This window comes from Corvus brachyrhynchos, unplaced genomic scaffold, assembly GCF_000691975.1.
Source record: "Corvus brachyrhynchos isolate BGI_N302 unplaced genomic scaffold, ASM69197v1 scaffold53, whole genome shotgun sequence".
Lineage (NCBI taxonomy): Eukaryota > Metazoa > Chordata > Aves > Passeriformes > Corvidae > Corvus > Corvus brachyrhynchos.
The window spans coordinates 2694386-2705651 of NW_008237681.1; the positions used below are offsets into that span (position 1 = coordinate 2694386).

Sequence of the window (11266 nt, forward strand, 5' to 3'; positions counted from 1 at the left end):
CTGCCTTTTTGGAGCAGTTACCACACAGCAGGATAGGTGAGGCTTAAAAACAGAGTATTTTGTGTGCCCGTTTTGCAAGGGTGCTTTGCCAGTCTTCCCACCTGTTTGTTACTTCACAGCTACTGGCATTCAAACAAGAAGTGAGGACTGTAAATGAATCTACGGATTGTACAGTCCTTGAAGATTTCAAAGGAGTTCAGTCTGAGCTAAAAGCTGGCAAGTTGGAAACCATTTAGACATCTTACTGCAATGGTCAGTAAAAGGAAACGGAGTTTCAGACTACCTCCTGCCTTAAGTAAACAAGATACATGTGTAGCCCTGTCAGAATCAACTAGTCAAGAACAAGTTTCAAGCACATTTAAAACTGAATTTATGCTGACCCTGACTTAAAAGAGAAGCATATTGTTGATAAGCATATATAAAATTCATTTCTCATTTACAGAAAGGAAAAAGGAAGACCAATTCTGATACAAGCTTGCAGGTCGTCTTAGTACTTGAGCCTTCTAGATGTAGAAAAGGGTTTGCTAAGAAAGGAAAACATGCTGGGGATTTGATCTATATTCCAAGAGGTCTTTGCAGTCATATAAAATGACCCAGACTTATTACAACTTCAAAAGACACACATAGTTAATACTGATTTTATCAAATATCATAATACTACACAGGCTAGCATTGCTTTTGAAAGTATTTGCATAATGAATAACATATCAAGCTGTGTAAACCTTTACATTTTTGGTTTCTCATCTAGATAGCTTTTAAACAAAGTCAGAAGCAAAGCTACATGTTTATTTTGCCCTTTTTTAACTTTTATGCAGAAATAAGATTTGCTATTTTTCAAGCATTTGTGTTCCCTCCTTCATTTTGAGCAAGGAGAAATGGTCCTGACATATTACATATGACATATGACATAATGGATTTTTGGAGGAATCTTTTGCTGATTAACCATGCAGTGAAATGAAATGCTTAATAGAAAACACTTGGCACAAGCTCCCTGATCAAAATGTCACCTTGAAAATGGCTCATAAGTCATTTGTCACTGTAGATTTTACCCACATTGTACAATACTGGCATCCCATACTAACACACTGCAACTGTGAGTAGACAGCCTGGGGTGATAAGGAAATTACAGGTATTACCTTTCTGGTTATCCACAGATAATTAGCAGCTCCCGTAGGTTGCAATGATCTAGGAAATACCATGTCAAAGGCAATCCTTGTGCAAGTACTGACTCTGACAGTCCTTTACTATCTCTGGCCAAGGTTAAATTTGGGTCACCGTACATGTGAACGTATGGAATCACGCATATGATGCCAAACAGGCTTCGTCCAGTGTTTGACCTTTACAGAGAATGTTTTTCTTGCAGTATCTAGAAATTATTTGTAAAAACTGGCATCCAAAGTGTGAATACAGTTGAGAAGTTACAAACAGAACTAGGTATTTTCATTTGCTCTGCTACTATAAAGTTGTCTGGGCCCTGGTATTTTAGACAGAACCAGCTTCAGCTGAGAAATGACATCAACATTAGTCCACACAGTGCCCCTTCTGATTGCAGGCAAAATGAAGATTCCTCAGACAGGCGACTCAATGCTCTTGTAAAGGGTAAAAGTCAAATTCTGCCCTTTTGAAGAAAAATGTTGGTAGCTGTCTGCCTGCTTTGAAAATTGCCATACGCTCTCTGCAGATATGACTGAGAACAAATACAGTTAGTGTTTTACCCCTACATATCTTTGCTTATTATTTTTATCATTCAGATTACCTCAGCATTATTGTACATTTGAGAAGCTATTTATTTCCTCTGCTTTTTAGGAAATGATGTAAATACCTGGAACTCATGAAACATTTGGGTAGAAATGCCAAAGTCTGATTTTTTTATCCAGTATTCATGGCATATGCAATTGAAATCACTCCACCACAATGTTCCCTAATTCCTATATTCTCTTCCCATATGCAGTAAATGCAGCCCCCACCATAAAACACTGCACTACAAGTGCAGTGGTACCTGGCATGCTGTATCCTTTCCATTCTGCAGAATTCTTTCTGCCTGTGCTCTTTGTAGCCCATCTCTAGATGTCCATCTTACATCTGTATGATGTAGCTTCAGTCGACTCTAAAAACTCAGTGTTATTTCTCCAGTCAAGGGAATACAGACACTTCTTAGCCCATGGTGACAAAGCCAAATGTTCTGAAGCACTTTATGCTGACAGAAACATGCACCAAAACTGGGATTCACTGCGTAGCCTGAACAGTACACCACATTGCATCACAAAAGGATCCTTGGATGGCTTCTTGTAGTAAAAAAAAGACCATATTTCTATTTGTATGAGTGGCCTGGTTCCCTAATCAGAATTACTGAGCATACCTTTTATTTTTGAAAGTGAGATTTTTATCCCTAAAAACTGAGACCCTCTAGTGCTACCACATCTGTCAAAATGCATCTTTACTCTTCCATACATCCCCACATTTGCAGTTTAAGCCAGACCATTTGGATGGTACTTTATGGTGCTTTCTTCTACCTACAGCCCTGGAAACACTACAATACTCAGGGGTGAGACATGCTAACACAAGGTCCATGAGTGATTTCATAAGGCCTGAGTGGTTTTTTTCTCTGTCCCTGAACAGTCTGTGGTACAGAAGGGAAAAAACAAAATACTTCCATTGCCACAGTACTAACATTAACCTTTAGGTAATGAGTACCATCATTCAGGCCACTCAGTTCAGTTCAGAAAAATCACATGGAAGCATGAAGAGAAGGATACTAATGAGTATGCCTGGATGTATCTCCATGTCCCTGGGAAACAGGGGCATGCTGTGGTGGACCAGTCACATCTCCATGAATGATGGCACCTGTGCCACACAAATGGTTAGAAGAATCCCTCAGTCTTACCAGCCTTATGAGTGTTTCTGTGTTGCGTGCAACCAACCAAAGAACAAACCAATCCCAAGCCATGAAGGGGCACAAGCTCTCAGTAGCAACAGGAAATGTCCATCACTGGCACATAAACATGGATATAACACACAGATGCCCTCACCTACGCTGCCTTGTTAGCAGCAATGAGCAGAAGGCACCTCCCCCTACCATCTGTGCCTCCTCCTCCTCCTATTTGTGGAAGAAAGACTAGCATATTCCTCAAAAATAGTACATATCAATGACTTTGCTTCTTTCAGTGAACTTTAAGTCTTAAGTGAAAAAAACTTACACGTTTCCATGTGCCATAATCAAATGAATCTTCAAAGGACTAATGGATTTGCAGGAAGATGGAGGACATGCCAGATTATAGACTCCAATCAGCATCTTTGCCAGAAAACTCTGTTACTGAAGTCCACTCACAAAACACAAGGGACATCGCCTTATGTCCCTGCAGCTGATTTCAGGAAGCTGCTCTGGAACCTCCCTCCTCTGCTGGTCAGGAAAGCCTCCTTTCCTCTGCAAACTGCATTCATTTTCAGACCTGTGCATTCCCAGAATACTCTTGGGCAAACACTGTCCTCCAGGTGTAAGTAATCACCTTCCCCTGTAGCAGCCTTCCCCTCTGGGGTACTCACGTCACTGCTCAGCCTGCACTCTGCTAGACTAAACACACAGGGCTCTTTCAGTCTCCCCTCTCCATGTCTGCTCTGAGCTGACACTCCTTCTCCTGTTGCACAACACACTTCCAGTCCTCTACTGCATAAAATTTCAATTGTTCCAGTTTTAACGTGTGGGAAGTGCTGAGCCCACTTCTTGGTTTTGCTTAAAAAAAAATCACTACTTCTAGACAGTGGATTTACAAAACAGGCTGTTATCAAGTTATGCATATAAAATAACCTAACCTAGTGAAAATCCAGCACGTAAAAAAATAGCTTCTATGGATCATTTGATTCTAGGATGAAATGTAAAGCATTTGCTACTCCGGAATAGAAGCTAATATTCACCATTAGCTTTTTGATTAAGGTTTCTGATTAGGACCATGTTTTAATGTCTAATACAGCAAAATCCAGTGTTCATTTTCAGTTGCCTCTGTACATCAAAGCTTGTCTCACACAACCTGTGCAATTCCTTAATTTTATTTTTGTGTATCTAGGATAGGTTATGTCACATTCTGGATTTAAAAAATTTTAAAAAGACAGAGGGGGTAGCTTACAACTCCACTTTTTTTGCCATTGCCTTGAATAAAATATTAGGTTTAATGTAGAAGAGATGATGATACAGAATATAACTCACTTTTTCTGTCAGTGTAAGCAGTATATTGGTCTGGTTAAAAAGACAGCATAGGAAGTCCTTTGCTGCAGCACAACAGTGAAATACACGGGATAACGCCACACGTGATACACAAATCCCTAAAGAAAGACTTCCTGAATTCCTTTTAAAGTTTATTTAAGCTTATTTCCTTCAAAGATTTTTCTTCTTTCAGAAGAAGGTCAAGACAGCTCTCCTATACTTCTCCCCGAGCAGAAAAGGAGATGGAACATCTACAAAGTGCCTGTATTGCTTAGATGAGCTCAAAAACTGATTCTGTGGCCCAGAGCTGTTGTCACCTTTGCCATCCCTGGCAGAGGACAGCATGCCATTTCTTACACAAATTCAGAGCAGTCCCTGGCTCACACATACTGCTGCTGTTTCTTTGTCCTGTCCTACTCTTTTCATCTCCTAATTGTCTGGCAACCATGTCTGAAAGGAGAAAGTCCTCCTGCAGGTGATCCAAACCACCTGAACTGGAGCTGGTGCCACTAACAAGTTTCCAGCTTCCTTCACCAAGGGAAGTGAGGTCTTTCCAAGTGACGACTCATCCCCAAGACATCAGTGGCATGTATCAGATTAATACCATCTCTGCAAATGTGTTAACCAAAACAGAACCTCAGTGCGACTACATGGACCTTTTACCTGGGACAAAAGGTTATTTCCTATCAGCTGCTTTTTGGTATCTGTCTGTGTACCCTGCGGTAGAGACAAGGCTGATTAAGTCCTCTGCAAAAGATGCTGTGAGATAAGGCCAGTCCCCATGGCTCAAGTGAGGGACCTCACAGGAGCATGTCTGTGTGTGGAAACTCCAAAGCTGTAAGTGATTTCTGCCCATGGATGAGCACACAAACCTCCCACTGAGACCCACAGGGAGCCCAGAGAACTTGTCTGAGGGCAAAACTCAATCCTACCCTTATAGCTCAAATTAAAAGATAATAAAAATTCCCTCCACACATGGTCACGTGACCTGCAGCTAATGTTGCATGATGGAATAGTACAACTCCCTCTGTTTCCTTGGCCTTCTTGCCAGAAGAGCAACAAAATTAATATTTAGCTTCACACAGTGCTTTTTGTCCTATTTCTAAACTCGAAATAAACCCTGCTTGGATAAAGCATTTCAGAACCACTTCACTGGAAGAGCCTCAGTAACAGGCATGTTTGGTCAGAGATGTGCCCCTTGCACCATCATCGCTCTCTGCTCCCCAGGAAATACCAACGGGAAATATCTGGCAGCAACCAATGCAGGGCACAACTGTGTGAGCTTACCACAGCTTATCCTGCACACAGAAATGCAGAGAAAATACTGCAACATGTTTCTTCCTGTCCTTCCTCAATAGCACATGGACTTTTTAACCCGAATTTTCCCAATCAAGCCTTAATAACAACATCGTTAGTTACTACAGTAGATATTTTCATAGCATATCATCTCCTCTTTAAAAAAACAAGCAAACAAAAAAAAAAAAACTGTCCAGAGAGTTCATCCTGAAAAAATAAACTCCTGTAATTCACACAGAGCAAATTCCACTGTGAAAACATTCTTGTTCTCTTCAGGAATGTGAAACTGTTTAACTCCATCTACACACTGGGCTCCACAGCCTGGAAAAGATCCGGCTGGGCTTTCTATTTGTAAACCAGGCTGAACGTCCCACCAGCCTCAAATAAGGCCACATAGAAGAGAAAAGCACTATGCAGATACGAAACTCTCCTCTGCCCTCTGAACCTGTGAGGGATTTTTAACCATGAACACTGCATTATGCAGGTTTTACTTGCCTGGTCTGAGCATGGTGGGAAATGTACTGGTCTGAAAAGAAACCTCTGCAAATGCATAGGCAAAAAGTGCAGCAAATGATGAGTGGGAGAATCTGGGAAATTGCTGTAACTTTAAAAAGTCCTATTGATTGTGAAGTTGTCATTTAAATAATTAAAGTACTAGCAAGTGCCTCTACTGATAGCAGAAAGCAGGGTGGGCAAGCTGAGCTCAGACCAACAGTGCTCCCTGCCACTCTGTCCCTCTGTGGCCGACGGGTGCTGGAGTAGGAGTGCTACCAGGACAAGGTACCAGAAGAGGTGTGACCCCTTTCCACAGAAATTAGAGAGGGAAGGTAGTTCTTGGCAGCACATGGCCAGTGCAGTCGCCACTCAGTGGCAATATTTCAAGTTGCAAAAAGAGATGGTTTCTACATGTTGAGAGGAACAAAACCAACCTGGGAATAAGACAATAATCCTCATCTTTCTATATGTTGTGCACACACAGGTGTGCACATGTGTGTATATATATATATATATATATACACACATGATTTTAAATAATAAAGAGTGCATAACTTGCACATACACACATAAACCATGCAAGTATGTGAAGAAAAACTGAGCACTTGGCAGGAATATTCTATATCATCAGACACAGTCAAATGTATGTTTTGTAACAAAAAGTTTCTCTAAAACACCATGGAAATCCGTGGGTAAATCTTACTCAGACTCAGAAAGCCTGGATGTAAACACCACAGAAATGATCTCATGTTTAATGCAAACAATAAGTCACTAAATTTATTTTCATTTTTTTATGCTGATTCCACACAGTATAGAAGTCTTTCTGTTATGAGAAATCCTACATCTAAGTACTGTATCCATGTTCAGATACAGGAGGATGTTCCTCATCCTTTGACAAACCTTGGGGCACTAAAGCTTCTCTTGCATCAGAAAATGTCTATTTTATTTGTTTATGTCTATTTTTTTTCATTATACTCATTCAGAAGAATAAATGTAGAATGCATTCAGCAAATCATGCTAACAGGAAAATTTTCTTACAAAAATATAAAGACATGGGGTTTTTTATAGATAGGTAGATATGCATATATATGTATCTGGAGACATATGTGCTTAGGCTGTCACTGATCTTCACTAAGCAGAGATTTAACAAAATTTTCCTACGGCAGGACCTTGTTACTATTTTAAAATCATAAATACGTGCAGAGGCAGTTACAGACCTTTTAATTTATTCTGCACATACCGAGACTTGTAAGATACACACAAAGAAGCACAAGGAGAGCTAAAAGAAGAGGCGGTATCTGGCCTAATTTCAGCATCTAGAAGTTAGATGTCTAGTTCTCAGTTAGTCAATCAAGGCTCTTTCTACATTAAGTAGGTATTTATAAGCATACCTCAGTATCATCCTGTCTAGACAGTCACTCTGGAAGTGCTTGTTCACTGCCTGTCAAGGGGGCTTATGGTAATGAGTTAGTGGATAAGTTTTAGAGATGCCTACAACTAGGTGAGATAAATCCAGATATCCACATATGCCTTTGCAGAGGTACAGGAAAGACTTTTTAACCCACAAGACCTGCCTGCCATGCCTGAGGGCCACCACCACCTTCCTGCGATGTGATGCCCACAGCTCACAGGCCATCACTTGGTCCATCTCCTACTCCTGCAATGCTACAGCCAAGGCCTGAATACACATCAGATGTGCACCATTAGCAATGATGTTTCCTGCATTTGCAGCACATAAACTTGTTTCTGTAACAGCTCTCGCTATTTTCCGCCATTTGGCTGGCGCTCAGTGATGTAACCCAGTGTGAATGAAAGAACCCCCTTTTTCTCCAGTCTCAACAATGTGCCTGTTTGTGAGCAAAGCCACTGCTTTCCCCCACGGATCTGGTTAGTAGTCATATTTTATTTAAAATTCTTGTGGAAGCTTATGGGCTGAAGTAACTGTGATGTGAAAACCAGATGTCCACGGCAGAGGAAAGACTCAAAGGGCTTTCAGAAATAGGGAGAGTCATAATTCGACTTCAGAGACTGAGTTATGCTTCTCCATGATGGGTCCTGGCGATGGGCAGGGGGGTTGCATGAAGGGATAGGTGATAAAACCCATCTGCATTCTCACTGCTCAAGCACAGGGGGAAATGGGGTGAGCTGGGGCCCTACTCTCCCTCAGTCTGCCACATTCCAGCAGTGCCACCTCACTCATGTTCACAAGCCTCATCCAAGGAATGAGTAGGGGCACAGCCAGCACGGCAGCAGCTCAGGGCATCATCCTGCATCAGTTCATGTGGCCTTAGTCAATACGTTGCAGATGTCCCCATGTGGTGACAGCAGCTGTAGCAGGCCACGAGGCCAGCAAGAGGCTGCTTCATCACCCTGTGGGCAATGTGAGCTGCAACACAACCACACACAAGCAGGCAGCAGGATGCTGCTCCAATACGCTTAATCTTAGGAGCTCTTTGTAACTCTGCTCAAGCCTACCTACGCCACTAAAAGAGAGGTTCACATGCTATCATATTGCAATGATACTGAGAAGAAACTTGAGATTGGAGTCAACAAAGAGCCAACATGCTTTCCAACTACTTTTCTTGTTCAAAACATACACCTTACCATCTGGAAGTTTAAGGCACCAAGGAAACTTTGCCGGCAGGCTTCAGCAAAGTAGTATCACTAACTCTGCTACCACTAAAACTATGTATATGTAGAAAAATTAAGACCAGAAGAAGCCAGGTCCTTGGAATCATCCTGCACCAAAACACAAGATCAGCCCACGACAGCTATTGCTGCAATTTGTGCCTCCATTAGAAGCACAGCTGCAGCTAGTTTAGGATTTTCTGAGTGTGCTGGTATGACTGATCTACTTAAAACATTAAGACATAAGAAATTAAAAACTTGAAATGGCTCAACCATAAAACAAGATCCAATTACACGTCAAAGCCAGCCTGAACGTTTTTGGATACATAAAAATTTTGAAGATGTGTTTTTGCAACCGTAGGTGCAAAATAACTTAGCCAAAATAACTTCGAATTGTTTTAAAACTCTCCTTGCATGTCTGCTGCAGGATGTGTTCGCTGACAGGAAAAGCTAGTAATAGATGACAAAATAGCACCAAACTCCTTCCCAATCAAAATGCTGGTGAGGTCTTCTTTAAATGGGGAGATGACTTGTCTGCAAGTGCTGTAACAAAGCTACTGTACTTTGATCATGTTTATTTTAATAGTTTAAGCTGTAATTATATCAAGAGGAGTTCTTAATTCATTTTTACAATGGGTATAATGAATGCAAATATGCTTTTTTTAGTAGTTTGTGTCTTTCAGCTTTATCCAAGCACTATTAAGAAAATGGATGTGGAGTTATTCCAGGATAACATTGCCAAAACATATTATTTTTTCCTCTCTCCATTACATAACAAAATGTGATTTTTACTACAAATTATTCTAAGCACACTCCTGGAAGCTAGTCTTTTACAACCTGATATCCTATTCTGATTGTAGCAAGATGTGAAAATAAGGTAAACAATCATTTACATTTCTCTAATAGTTACCTTTGAATATGTATTTTAAAACTCCATCTCTGTTCTCTGTATTTTTTTATAATTTTAGCTTTGTTTCCTTATTTTTAAAGACATGCTTTAATAGACAGATAAAATTTCAAGTATTCTGTCTGTGTTATGACTCCTAATAATTTTGCCTCTTACTAATAAAAAACTTCTTCTTTTTTGAGGTCAAAGAGTTAAAGAGTTGAAGCTAAACCCCAGGAAGCCAAGGGTTTAAGCTGGAACATTGCTGGCTGTGATTGTCCAAAAGCAAGCATTGCTGGTGGCACCGAGGCAAGCTGTCCCAGCAATACTCCCAGTGGTATCGCCCTTTGTGACATTCATCAATCTTCTTGACATTTAGTAGGAGACAACACTGCCAAAGCTCGATGTAAACAGAAGTAAGGTGCCTGTAAAGGTGTAATTTGTATTGGCCTTCAAGTAAGATAAAAATAGAAAGCTGAAAAATGTAACTTACAGGTACAACCAGCAAACATGCACCTCAGCATGAGCTCATACAAACCAGAGCCTACTGTCATTGCTTTCCACCTTTAAAAGCACTTTATAATTCCCCCCCCAAACCTGAAAATTTTTAAATTCAACAACACTAAAGACTGCTTTAACCACTTTAACAAAACCAGAAACACACAGACACATGACACAGCTTCCTGCAGGCAGGGAAGTGCTCTGTATTTCCCTGTAAGGAGGGCCCTTCTTTAGTAAGAGCTTCATCCGATCACTGTCATTGTTCTGGATAATGGATTACCTACACATACATTTTCAAGTGTAATGACACTCTTGCTTATTAAAGACCTCTCAGCTGAAGGGGCAGAATATTATGAACTGGCCAATCCATTCATTCCCTTGAATATGTTATTCAGTATTTTATGCTAAACCAGCAATACACCATCCATTTTAGTACAATGATCCTTATGTTCAATAAAACTGAAGTGCTGGATCATAAATCATTATAGTCATTTATTTTACATTAGACACATTAGCCACTATATTCCATAATCTATTACAATAAGGTGGATTTAAATGTACCCCAAGGAACTACAATAATAACTTGAGAACCAAATATAGCAATTATGGATAAAATATGCTTAACCTAAAACTGCACTAGCTGCCTAGACTGCTGTGAACTTTAAATAAAATTTAGGGAGGATGATAACTGTCCTGGAATAAACAAGTAACAGAGGAAAAGCAGAACCTCCTCTCTATAATTCAGATAGTTTAACATGCCCTATCTATGGAGGAGGGGATGTTATGCTTATAAACTGGTGTCTGCTAAAATATTATTATTCCATTATTACTGGTTATGTTATCTTCCCATATGTGAAAACTTCCCATATTTTCCTGGTGTATTACATCCTATGTATGTTTATTAAATAGTGCTCTTCCTTTCTAGCTCTCTGATTAACCGGCTTGGATTCCTTGTACATTCTTCAGACTCCCTCCAACCATTTTTAACAGTTTTGGTAAATTTTCCACAACATGTCCAGACCTTACTGGTGCTCTTTCAGCTTCAGGCTGAGCGACAACAAAGGGCAAAGTCTGTTTGTCTCCTCCAGATGCAATGTCTCTGCACAGTCCCACAAAAGGGGCCATTGGTAACTTTCTGGCCCCAGACCAAGAAGCAATCTCAAATGCTTGTGAACACGGTTTAGCATTTTTCAGAATTAGCGCTCTGCCAAGTATTAAAAACAACTACATCCTAAAGAGAGAGATTGCTTTTTTACAGGAAG

The 11266-nt window shown here is 40.4% G+C and overlaps 1 protein-coding gene across 9 annotated transcripts in view; it reads right to left on the bottom strand.

The window, feature by feature from the left end:
* RARB (retinoic acid receptor beta) overlaps window positions 1–11266 on the bottom strand; it is a 324550-nt gene that overhangs the window by 125533 nt on the left and 187751 nt on the right. The gene's annotated exons all lie outside the window — the stretch shown is intronic.